General features: G+C 35.3%; 1 protein-coding gene across 6 annotated transcripts in view; it reads right to left on the reverse strand.

The window, feature by feature from the left end:
* Positions 1–6,294, reverse strand: part of LOC126975416 (ryanodine receptor) — a 189,105-nt gene extending 182,811 nt beyond the window's left edge. For all 6 annotated transcript variants that reach the window (XM_050823328.1, XM_050823310.1, XM_050823312.1 and 3 more), the window contains exon 1: positions 6,137–6,294. The gene's annotated coding sequence lies outside the window, so the exon portion shown is untranslated. The remainder of the gene's footprint in view (positions 1–6,136) is intronic.
* Positions 6,295–13,701: the final 7,407 nt, after the last annotated feature.

The raw sequence follows: 13,701 nt of genomic DNA on the forward strand, positions 1-13,701 counted from the left end.
ATGTCTTGTTCAACCTTCAGGTTGTGGCTCCCGTGAGTCCGGTGTCGTCCATAAATTTTGGTACTAATAAAATTTGTATATTTAATCCCAGAAGTGAGATTCTAATATTCTAGATACTACTACCGCTACGGAAACAAATGGTACTCTGGCAGAGAAGAAGCGGCGCAAGAAACTCTCCCAGCATATTTTTTGCGCTCTTTTTAATAAAATATACAAGATTGTACTGCCATTGCTATGACTATAAAATAATCATAATCTAGTCCCAGGCTGTCTGATCATTTAGATATTCAGCTGTGGAATAGCAGGATTTACGACAGAGCCATTTTTTAATATAACATTTAAATTTATTTATAGATAATGCCTGATAAGTGGCTGGGACTTTATTATAAAAGTGTATACATTCACCCTTCAAGCTAATATGTATCTTATGAAGCTTATTCAAATTTAGTTACAATAGAATATAAGAGGGCTTTGTTCTCCGAGGGCTCTTTTATAGCTTTTATTTAGTCGAGATTCAAAGGAAACATTTTTTTTAAACTGAACAATATACAGGCTATTGTCCCTTGCAAGTCATCCGTATTATTATTAACTATGTCGAAGACAATTGTGACAAGCCATATATAAGATGAAGGACTATTAGCACTAATATTAAACATAATAGCTGACCAGGCAAACGTTGTTTTGCCATATAAATTATATTTATAGTTAGACCGTTTCTTGGAGATGGCAACATTACTTTATTTTTCAAAAATAAACGTAGCCTAAGTTTGCGTAGCTGATAAAAGTCCCGACAAAATTGGTCCAGCCATTTCAGGGATTAGCCGGAACAAACAGACAGACAGACAAAAATGAAAAAAAAATATTTTAGTGTATGATCCGTATATATACTCATATACATGTAGTAAACACGGTTATTTTAATATTACGCCACCTACATACACCAAAATAACATCTTTTACAATTTATCTGTCTGTCTATCTGTTTGTTCCGGAAAATCTCTGAAATAGCTGGACCGATTTTGACGGGACTTTTATTGGCAGGTAGTTGATGTAATAAGGAGTAACTTAGGCTAGGCTTATTTTCGAAAAATTATTTTATTTTAGAAAAATAAAGTAATGTTCCAATGTCCAAGAAACGGTCTAACTCTGAAAACAATTTATATGACAGTACAACGTTCGCCACAGCTAGTATTACATAAAAATTTGACACTTCAGAATTCTTACAATTATTTTACATTAACAAGTTTATCTCTTAGAAAAATCAACTTTCATCATAATTTCAACGACTATCTTACGAAATGTCGATCATGTCACGTGTCCTGACGCGAGTTTAACATTTTATACCCATCCCAAGAAAAGTGCTCAACGCCGGTAAAGAAGTTTTCACTTCAAAAAGGGTTGTTTCATAGTACATATTTCCTCGTCTAACTTGATTTATAAGGCTTGGAAGTTTCCCAAGTATGTATGTTTGTTCAAATAAAGCTCATTTGTCCTATTCTTCCGTTATTAAAAGTTACTAATAATTATAATCAAGTTATAACCAAAGTTTGATTTAGCATATTGTATCTATATAAAATTAGACTACCAACGATTCATACAAAAATTTAATAATTTGAAAATATGATCTTTGATAATAATTTCTTGTAGATCTTAGAGTTCCCTACGTGAAAAAAAAGGCCTTTATTTACTCGCAGTTTGCATAAATATATTTTCACATAATAATAATAATATGGACACACTTTTTACACAAATTATCTTACCCCAAGTTAAGCATATATAGCCTGTATTATGGGTTACAAGACAACGATATATTTAATACAATATACTTACTTAAACATACATAAATTCATATAAACATACATAAATACATAAGCATCCATGACTCGGAAACAAACATCCATATTCATCATATAAATGCTTGCACCTACCGGGATTCGAACCCGGGCCCTCTAGCTTAGTTGGTAGGATCGCTAACTACTCGGCTATACTGGTCGTCATACAACGATACTGGAAAATAATCGTAAGTTATGAGAGGGAGGCTTCTTGTACAGGATGTCAGCTGCGAGGGCACCACAGCGGCGCCTGTCCTACGCCATGCCTCTACCATGAAGCAGTAATGTGTATTCGGTTTGGAAGACGCCCTAACTAGTGTAACCGTAGCTGTACCTATCCCAGCATTATCAAATTTTGGCTTCAATCAAGAATCATATACGGCACTGCTTTAAATGGGCACGACTTGTTATTTACCATCATTACTTGACACAAATTTAACATTATTACTTGACAATCACTGCATTGTAATGGGCAGGGCGTGTCAATTACCATCAGCTGAACGTCCTGCTCGTCTCGTCCATTATTTTCATTAAAAAAAACAATGAATTCAAGACAATTCAAGGTTGATGCATCAAATATACGATAATTTATATTTAGATAGTTAAGTCTTTATTACTTTTTTATATGAAATATTCGATATTATTTAAACATGATTCATATATTGGATGCAGCACCTTACAAACTAATTTGTTTTGTATATTACAGCCATTGTAAAATACATTATTTGATTGAAAAGTGTGGCCGTCGAGTTTCTTGTATGTTCTTCTCACGAGCTCGACATTGCAAATAGTAACGATTCAAAAGTGCTTCATTAAAGTTAAATTGAATAAAGTTTGTTTGACTTTGACGTTGTGAACGTCTTTCTCGTATCAAAGCTTTTTCTCATAAAAAAAAAACACCTTGACAATACGAATCAGTGTAAAATTATATTTCTTCTTGCTCTCAGCACTTGTCCTATTACGAATGGTAAAATATAGATATACCTTCTGAATACCATTACTGGGTACTTTAAATCATTGGTATTATTTATTCAGAGAATACAGATATAAATAGAAAGCTGCTTGTAAATGTGTAATAAGCTAATAATAATATTTTATTAATTAGCTTTTATTGTTAAATAGAATTATAGTTAATAAAAATTAATATGATTTATAATCTTGTATATAAAATTCTCGTCTTATATATAAAATTCTCGTGTCACAATGTTCGTTCCCGTACTCCTGCGTGACCGATTCTCATGAAATTTTGTGAGCATATTGAGTAGGTCTGAGAATCGGCCAACATCTATTTTTCATACCCCTAAATGTTAAGGGTAGTCCACACGAAATTTTTTTTGACATTTTTTTTTAAATTTGTTTGATTATGAGTCAGCATTAAAAAATACATACAAATTCAAATTTTCACTCATCTACGATCAACAGTTACTTTTGTATCGCGATTTTAATATCGGCAATACAACGTTTGCTGGGTCAGCTAGTTATAAATATTAATTTAACTAGTTATTGCAGCTCTAATACAGTGTGTTGTTTTTAACTGGATAGTCTTAGTTTTTTAATTTTGGGATTGGCAACCCTACCTACATTACTACAAGAAAATCCTGTTATTATTTCGTTTCATAATAACACGCACGCGATCATATAATAATTAGAGATCTTGTCAAAACAAACCTGTTTCAAATCCATTTCGCATTCACTACACCCCACTTCAACAACAATGAACACTAAATTGGGTTATTTACTTATTAATAAATAATTACGCGATAGTTACGTAGAACAACGTCCATTGCGGTCAAATGCCGCAGCGATACTGAAACTGAACTAAATTCATTTTGCTTTGTTGAATTCCTGAAACATACTACAGTTGCTCGATATTGAGTCTTATTAATTTGCCTTAAGGATTTAATTGTTTTGTAGTTACTCGTTGTGCTTTTTCTCGTGCTTCGAAGGATTTGTGTGAATAATCCGATACAATGCGAAAATTGGAACTTTAGTAATTTAACACTGTTCAAATGCGATTGAGGGTTCCGGACATAATATGTCGTGTTTCAGTATAGAGAGGCGCTTACTCACAATATGAATATTTGTAAAAAAAAGCTATATTTTCACAGAGATTTTATTGAACGATGTAATTTTTATGATATTCTTATATGGTTCTAATGACCACCTCCTGAGTTGCTGCAAATTAGTGCCTACAGTGCATTAGCGAGCGGCTCGTAGATATGTTTTTTTTTTAATTTTTTTATATTATCCTGCAACAACAGATGAATCACAGGAGCGTTGTCAGCCTCTTAGAAAGCTGTACGCGCTTATCTTGAAGGAATCCATGTCGTACTATCCCGGCACACAGCTTGGTTGTACGTGGAAGAAAGTTCCAAGTTATTGTAAAATTTTAGGACGCATTATTCCAATACTAGGCGAGGCATTAAATGATTTTTTTGTAGTAAACGCCCAAACCTGGCGCAAAAATGGCGTAAACATGGTCCTATGACACAACAATATAGTTTGTGAATGAGTATATAAGCCATGCAAAGCCTGTTGTAGAATATTAAAAATTTCAGGGAGACAGCACATAACCAGAAACAGGAAGTAATGGGTATTCCGAATACTGGTTCCAAAGAAATAAAAGCAATTAATTTTGCTTTTATTGTACTTGTAAGGTCTTGTTATTAATAAATTATTGTAAAACGTTACTAGTAAAGTGCCTTCTTGGTGTAGACATAGTATAATAGGTTAGATAGTTGATCTAAGTCCCTATTTGATTTAAGTTTCTAAAATCGCTATAAATAATGAAAGTTAAGATAAAAAGTATGCCCAAGTTATAAAACTTGTCTAGCCGTAGCACAGTAGACATAATATGTACGTCTACTGTGGCCGTAGTGTCAAAAGTTAATTGTCCAAATTCTAGTTACTGTACCTACTTGCACTCGCTGCTTCGCTAAACGCTTGACCAATGTGAACCGTCAACCGGCCATAAGAAATGTCAGCGAGTTAGTCGACTCGAGCCGACTGCACCCGAACGAGTGTTACATAGAAGAGCGGATGCTCGATACTAAGCTTAAGCTATGGGGTTCATATATATATATATATATATATATATATATATATATATATATATATATCTATTGTACATACTTGAATGAATACACAATATGAACATTGAATAACACATGTTTAAAAAAAAAAAAAAGTAGTGCATACTCCTACCCCGTGTATGGCTAGCGGCGATAACACTGCGAAAACATAGGTTTATGTCGTAACGATATTAAATAGTCATAATTCCCTACCTTTCTAAAAAAACGTCCCGCAGTCATTTAAAGAGAACTGATCTACTGTAACGGACAGCAATAACCACCTACCATCGTTTGAGCCGTATGTTCGTCTGCTAATATAAAAAACTCGTGAACGAGGCAGAAATTCTTCCCAACGTGAATTATTTACGGTAATCACTTGACATTTGCCAAGAATCAACAGTTCCAAATTATAAATGTAAATTCTCATTAACATAGCATCACTTTATTTAAAAACACTCAAATGCGAGTTGATTCCGATGATACTATAATATAATATAACAGTATGTATTTTACGTAGCATAGCAGCCATTTTGGTATCCGCCATCTTATTTTTATCATTTTTGTTGTTAAAATATCAGCTGTCTTAGTATTGAGGCGAATACCTACCACACGCTGACAAGCAAATGGCAGAGTTTTGTAATCGGGGTCCCGTTTTTGGTTACGCTTCGGGAAACTAAGTTAATAATTAACAAATTATGAGTACCTATTTCTTAAAATAATATGAGTGTGTTGAGTTTGAGTTACAAATAAAATATCCCACACTTAAAAATACTAGATTTATTTACAAATTCACTGGCAAATTACTTATTTATTACATCACAAAATCCACAGAACTTAGGTATTAATAACAAGACGTGGTATTTATGCGAATGTAGTTGTAAGTGTGCGCGCACGCGTGTAGGTATGTATGTGTGTGTGTGTATGCATTACTTTTAATTTATACCTTCGCTTAGTATTTTATCAACTGCCTTCAGAAATCAAGGTTCACTGTTATTAAAAACTTCAGCAGTTGATAACGGATAAATAGACACAATTCATGTATGTAAACTTAACATTGGAAATGATGTCAGAAAGACATTATTAACAACAGAATTAAGCACGACGTCAGAAGTTACAGATTTATCCACGTGTTGAAACCGGATTGTTTAACAGACAGCGACAAATACGTTTGAACTTTGAGTCAACATCTGGAGAAAATTAGAAATGAGTGGCAAACAAATCGTTGCAGACTTACCACAAACTAGTTCACTAACGCTGGTTGCACAGTTCACACATCACAGTATTACACAGGTTGCCGGGTGTCCACAGTCCTGGCTGATGGCTCCAGTCGTGTCGTGAGGGGTCGCACAGCCGCGCCCGACGTCCGGAAGATCGTACACTGATCAATTTAGATCAAGACGTGCCAACCGCGTTCGTGCTATTTATATTTAGCTGGGAGTTGGACGTGCCGACCGCCGACAATTCACAACACAAGCCCGTGCTTTTCAAAATGAGATTCATTTAATCGTCTAGATTACAGGTCACTGTAATTTTTACTACGTAGCTAAATATTACCAGTCTCAATAATAATATGTTAACTTGGAGCCAACTAAACAGTTTGTGAGGCTAATATGATCAATGCTTGTATGTTAATTCTAAATGCGTAGTATTTCATGGTTTCTGTCTCATCCACTATGATTATTTTAAGTATTTTGCAATGATATGTCGTTGCAGCACACCAATAATTGAATAAAACTTGCATCTCGAAATAAACAATTTCGAACCTATGGTAGATTCAGTAATTTTAATGAAATATTCATAATGACGGTTTTTTAAGCGCTTTAGCACATTTGAATAAAGTTTATTCGACTATGACCTGGTCACTATTATTTTGTGTATGCTACATGCTATTCATCTAATTAAGAAATAATTCAAGTCCCAAGCTAATTATCGTTGATATCCCTGTGATGAATAATTTGAGACTCAGGATTCGATACAAAATACAAACAAAAATTGTGACTCGAAAACTATAGATACTAATTCTCGAACGATATATTTGTGTGATTCGGGTAGGGTAAAGTTGACATGATTGAACCGACGCTTTGATTGTACCAGCGAAGTTTCTCGAAAATGACAGAATCTAGACGCGAACGAAATAGAACAAACATTGCCCCGTGACTCGTGAGGCCCGTCGCATACTTGGTAACTGTCAGCGCTCGAGCGGCTGCCTTTGAGAGCGTACGTATTTGTGTTTTGGCGAACTCAAAAATTATTTCGTTGCGTTACGAAATTGCTAGTAATTATTTTATTTATTTATTAATTGCTATGGTGTTGGTATTGTCTATCATTATATTCATTAGCAGTTTTGAATACCTAGATATAACGTATAATTTGTAAAACGTAACCAATACGTTCCTTCGCACACAGTCGCTATCATTGGACTACGTTTGATCTCTTCAATTGGACTAGTCCAATGATAATGCCTAAAAATAATTATAAGATTTTTTCAGATGGATTACAAGGTAGAATGAGACCAGTATTGAAATAAGTTATCGAGGCTGTTAGATCCAAAAGTATTGGTTTTAGCCTTTAATGCTGCTACACGGTACTATGGGGTTTCTAAGGCAACTTTACAGTGTAGGATGTTTGAAAGTAGGCAAATATAGTGTACAAATAAAAGGTTCATAAATTGGTTCATAAGCGTACCTTACACACCAGAAGTTGAAGCTGAAAAAGTGACATATTAGAAATGGAGTCAATTTTCTTTTTTTATTATGAAAGAGGTAAAGTTTTTTGTTTGTATCCTCGGTGACGTAGGTAAAGCGTTAAATATGTTTATTTTTGATTTATCGACTGTAGGTACAATATAACTCTTTAAGTATTTTTTAAATAACATTATAATCTTTTTGAATTAGGTACATAGGTACCTACGGTACTACTTTAACCCTATCTAGGGTTAAAGTAGTACCGTAGGTATCTAGAGAAACTATCTAGCTAACGTTCGTCAAAACGACGAACAGTGAATCGCCATATCTTTTTAAACGTTACACGCACCTACATGCGGTGTCGAACCAACTCAATCCGAGCCAAGCTGCGTCGAACGGTGGTCGTGATTTGATGGTAAGTTGTATAGTTTTTGAAATACCTAGCACTTAGTCGTCATTTTGACGAATGGTTAGGTTTTGTGTTACTTTTAGTGATTATTATTTGTGTTGACTTTTCCTAATTGTGTTTTAGTTATTGCGTTTACAGTGAATAATGCCTAAGAGATCGTTCATTACCGACGAGGAAATAGCTCAAGCGTTGAATTACGAAGATTATATGCCAACAACTGAGGAATCTGACAGCATATGTCAAGATGGAGTATTGATGGATGACTCTGCTATCATACAAACCAAAGCCAAGCAAAATGGTTACCCGCTCTCCTCTTGTGATGTAGAAGGAACTATCAATTTATCGTCCAAAAAGCCTAACATGATAGATTTCTACAATGCTACAAAAGGAGGCTTGGATACTTTTGACCAAATGTGTTCGAACATGTCGTGTAACCGCAAAACCAATCGATGGCCGATGTGTATATGATTTTACAACATTTTGGATATATCGGCTATCAATTCATACATTATTTATTGCCACAACACTATAGTGTCTGGAGGTAAACCACTACTCCTCAGAAAGTTTATGAAGCTGTTGCATGAAAAGCTAAACGAACCGTGGCTCAAACGTCGGCTGGATATATCAACGATGCCGCTAAGACTGAAAGAAATTATAAGAGAAGTGTTCGGTACGAGTTTTGAGGAAACTGTTAAACTCCGAAGTCAAGACCAAATTCCACCAGGTTCAGAAACTCAAGTAGTTTCAGAACGAGCCACAATATCAAAAAGAAAGACCTGCAGCTTATATTCAAACAAAACAAGGCCCATGTCTAAAAATTATTGTAATAGCTGCAAAGTTCCTATTTGTGGTGAACATAAAGTGGAATTCTGTGCAAATTGCGCAAAAATACTTAATTTGAAGTATGATTACTACTACTTTCGTATGATCTCTTCACTAAACTTGAATTTTAAAATTTAAAGTTTAGTTTTTATGAGTAAAAGTTTCTATATTTGTTCATATAACGTTAAGTGCATTTTTTTGATCTCTTGAAACTATATGCTATTAAGATTTGTTATTTTGTCTTTCAAACTTTGACAAGCATTAATTTTGATTTATATATCCTTAATTTACATCCTACAAATATTTAATAATTAATTAACGCGTACAATGAAATAGTTGCTAATATTTAAATATGTATTTTAAAAGTGTTCGTCAAAAAGTCGAATAGTTAGCTTCTCAGTCACATCTAGTAACGTTAGCTATCTAGGGTTAAGGATGTTGAAACTTTTGAGTGTTTTTGTTACATCACTTTATTGTTTTTAAAATAATTTATAAAATTATTAAGTATATTTTTGTTCTTCTCAATAAAGATCTACTTTTCCGTAGTAGCGGAAAGTAACAAAGTGTATAACTGACATTCGTAAATTTACTTTTTTGGCCTACTTACATGAATAAATAACTTTTGAGGATGAGATTGAAATAAGATAAGGATAAAGAATATTATTTATTGGAAGGACCCATTCCTATGGATCAGAAAACATAGCAAGGAGATTATTCCATGTGAACTGTGTACGCGGGAGATAGTTCCACACCCACTATACAGGTGCTGAGTATAAATCAAATCAAAATCACTTTATTCATGTAGAACACGGAAATGACACATGAATGTAAAAATTTTTTTTACTTATTGAATTTACCGCTACTTCGTAAACAGTTGAGTTAATGAGAAGAAATAGCAAGAAACTAATTGCCACTCTTTTAAATCAAGATTTACATTTTCATCGTTTTACAAATCATTTCAATTACGATATAGGTATAGTAATGCAACAAACATACTCAAACGTCAAATAGTCAATGCCTTATACGAGTAAGTCAAAAAAGTAAATGTAAACTAATACAAAACTTAAGTTATTGAGTACAGTAGCTCAGTACTCCACACATACCGTAAATAAATAAAGGTATTATGCGAGCATTTTATAAGCGAAATTAACTGAAGACGACTGGCCGCGTCTGCGTCTTTTCGACCGTCCAAAGTCTATGGACCGTCTGAAGTATCGCTCGCTCTACTGGTATGTTGAAAGTCAATTTGGTTTTGCCTCAACTAAAATTTTGGCATCTAGTAAGTTAATAAATTGGCAAAAGAAATAAGAGAGTAGACAAATTAAAATTATTATTATTATCAAACCAGGTGGTCACTGGGACCAATGCAATTCTTATTATTATATTTTTTTGTGATTATTTTTACTATGTTAAATCCTGTTTTAACATTTTATTTATGAAATAAAATTACATAGTGGTTGTAAGATCAAGTATAACTTTACGGTGACCAACTTGAATGGACCAGTATCTGCATGTATGTCAAGACAAAACATTTCACCAGTGGGAGGCTCCTTTGCACAGGAAGCCGGCTAGATTATGGGTACCACAACGGCGCCTATTTCTGCCGTGAAGCAGTAATGTGTAAGCATTACTGTGTTTCGGTCTGAAGGGCGCCGTAGCTAGTGAAATTCCTGGGCAAATGAGGCTTAACATCTTATGTCTCAAGGTGACGAGCGCAATTGTAGTGCCGCTCAGAATTTTTGGGTTTTTTGAGAATCCTGAGCGGCACTGCATTGTAATGGGCATAGCGTATCAATAACCATCAGCTGAACATCCTGCTCGTCTCGTCCTTATTATCTAAAAAAAAACCATATCATTGTACATACACTAGTAATTATCTGGATGTCATACGAATTGCTTTGATTTTGAGGTTATGTTACATTTTATCAAATTACATCAAAACCAGATTTCAAATTTCAGATCATGATAACTGGGGAGTAATTAGTAGATGTTTCCGTATAATCTAAAAGAACTTTGAATTTGATGCAAGTCTAGGCGGCGGTCCATACATTTTTGGGCAATCTCATTTGTTTCTTTACTATAAATGTTTCTTGTAAATAAAGAGACCGTTCACTTTGACCTTGACAGTATCTACTTACTAGTAGTAGGATGAGTCTTAACGAGAATTGGAAATAAATAAATGAAATACCTCCTTTTAAATTCGAGCCAACTGCACAACCTTCTTGTTTCAATATCGACCAGGTGTGGTTGGTAATGCTGCTTTAGTACAGTTCAGGGCACCGGGCGTGTTTCACTACAACCAATGTGTTCTGTTACTTATAACTCACGACTAAGATTGATACATTTCATAAATCTTATTATGTCTTTTACAGTCAGCTGACTCCCAAGTGGTTGAAGAAGAGGTCTTTCCAAAGAGATGCTACGTTTACGCATTCAAGGACCGCATTCCGAGAGGTGTAACGGGTTTTCTTCTGCAATCTCTGAGGCCTAGGATTGAGGGGTGTTTGTTCAATATGTAGTGCCCCGTTCGGGTCGTAGTAAGTTTTGCGTACTTAGCCCTTGTGCCTCACCGAAGCCTTTTTGTTAAAGGTTAAAATCTAGGCCGTAAATGTATATTTATATATATATTTACTTACCTCCGTCATCGGATTCACTGTTTTACGCCTAGATCACTTCCGTAACACTATTATTTTTGCTGTTATCTTGTCGTCTAATTAATAATAAAGCCGTCATCGGAGGAACAAGATATATTAGTTGAAAAGTGCTTTGAGCCTTTGGAAAGTTTAATTTAATTTCTATTACTAATAATTTTTTGTTCGGCCTCCAGTAACTATTATACCTCTATCGTATTCAATTTAACTATTTCGGAGAATAAAATGTAATATATTTATGAAGACATTGTCTGTGACAATAGACTCACAATGTCAAAAATTATTGTAAAACAGTTTTTTAAATGTTAACATTTATGTCTAAAATGTAAACAAAGCAAAAAAAATCCTTAATGCGGGAAACTTCAGTAAAGCTGAGACGAAATGGGATTATTATCGCGCCTGTTATGTGGTTCTATTCGTACGGTTCACGTTGTCCGATGTTTGGTTAGATTGGAAACGGACGTGGATAAGTTCAAATTTATCGATTTTTCAATCAACAATAAATTTTAACCTCTGATATGATAATATGACCCCACGCGCCCACAGAAGCCATTTGCTGACTTGTTTTGGCGCCAAACCCGGCGCCGGCTACTTGAAACGTAGTATACCCACTTGTGTTTATAATAATAATAATAATAATAATGACACACTTTTTACACAAATTATCTTGCCCCAAGTTAAGCATATATAGCCTGTGTTATGGGTTACAAGACAACGATATATTTAATACAATATACTTACTTAAACATACATAAATTCATATAAACATACATATTAACATACATAAATAAATATAAACATCCGCATAATAATACCCGAGGTATCATTATGCGGCTTATGTTACGGCTTGCTAGATAAACAAGCTTGATTATTGTAAACAAAAAACGTGATTTATGATAGATTCGTGCTGTGAATGACGCCGCTGTTTCAAAGTTGTGCGAGAAATTGTGACTATTTTGCTAAACGCGTCAAAATAAAAATATTGCAACTTATTTGTATTATTTTTACTAGTGGACAAGTTATAAGTAATATGATCTTATGATTTCTTACAAAAAAGAAAATTTTTTTTTTCTTAAAATAAAATTCACAAAATAATATTTAATCGATTAAATTTTAGCGAAAGGCTATATATGGGCGTTTTTTATCTTTTTTTAACTCAATTTTTGTGATATGGCGTATGTACCAAAGTCTCTTATTCGATCTTGTACACGCGTCTTACAATAATTGTCAGCTCGCCGCTAGCTGCATCTCTGGTGTGCGACCCAACTAAGGCATGATAAAAATCATCATCAGCATTGAGAACATACAGGAGAATCTTTTAATTTATCATCATCATCATTTCCCCTGGAAGACGTCCACTGCCGGACAAAGGCCCCCCCTAAGATCTCCTGGACAATCGGTTCTGCGCTGCCCTCATCCAACCTATTCCCAGATCGTCAGTCTTGTGGGGGGCCTACCAACACCACGTCTTCCAGTACGTGGTCGCCATTCGAGGACTTTACTGCCCCAACGGCCATCTGTCGGACGACCTATGTGCCCTGCCCACTGTCACTCCAGTTTCGCAACTAGGCTATGTAGGTGACTTTGGTTCTCCTACGGATCTCCTCATTTCTGATTCGGACTCGCAGGGAAACTGCAAGCATATCCCTCTCCATTGCACTTCTGAGCGACCGATAGTAAGCGATTAGGTGTTCCGTATCTGTATTTGGGTTCAGACACTGTGGTATTTGTGACGGGAAGATCTTACCGAGCCTCACAAACGAATCTTATAGTTGCCATCATTTTTTTTATGGAAAAGGAGGACAAACGAGCGTACGGGTCACCTGGAGTTAAGTGATCACGGCCGCCCACATTATCTTGCAACGCCAGAGGAAACACAGGAGCGGTGCCGGCCTTTAAGGAAGGTGTACGCGCTTTTTGGAAGGTACCCATGTCGTATCGTCCCGGCAACGCCGCACATGGAAGCTCATTCCACAGCTTTGTAGTACGTCGAACTAAACTTGAAAACCGCACTGTGAAGGACCGCCACACATTCAGATGATGGGGATGATATCCTAACTTGTGACGTGTCGTGCGAAGGTGGAATTCGGCGACAGGAATCAGGTTAAACAGCTCTTCGGAACACTTCTCGTGATAAATGCGGTAGAAGACACACAATGAAGCGACGTCTACGCAACGCAAAGAGATCCAGCCGTTCACAGAGCACTGCGTGCCCGAAAATTCGAGCAGATCT

Source organism: Leptidea sinapis, chromosome 2 (genome assembly GCF_905404315.1).
Source record: "Leptidea sinapis chromosome 2, ilLepSina1.1, whole genome shotgun sequence".
In the NCBI taxonomy this organism is placed as follows: Eukaryota; Metazoa; Arthropoda; class Insecta; order Lepidoptera; family Pieridae; genus Leptidea; species Leptidea sinapis.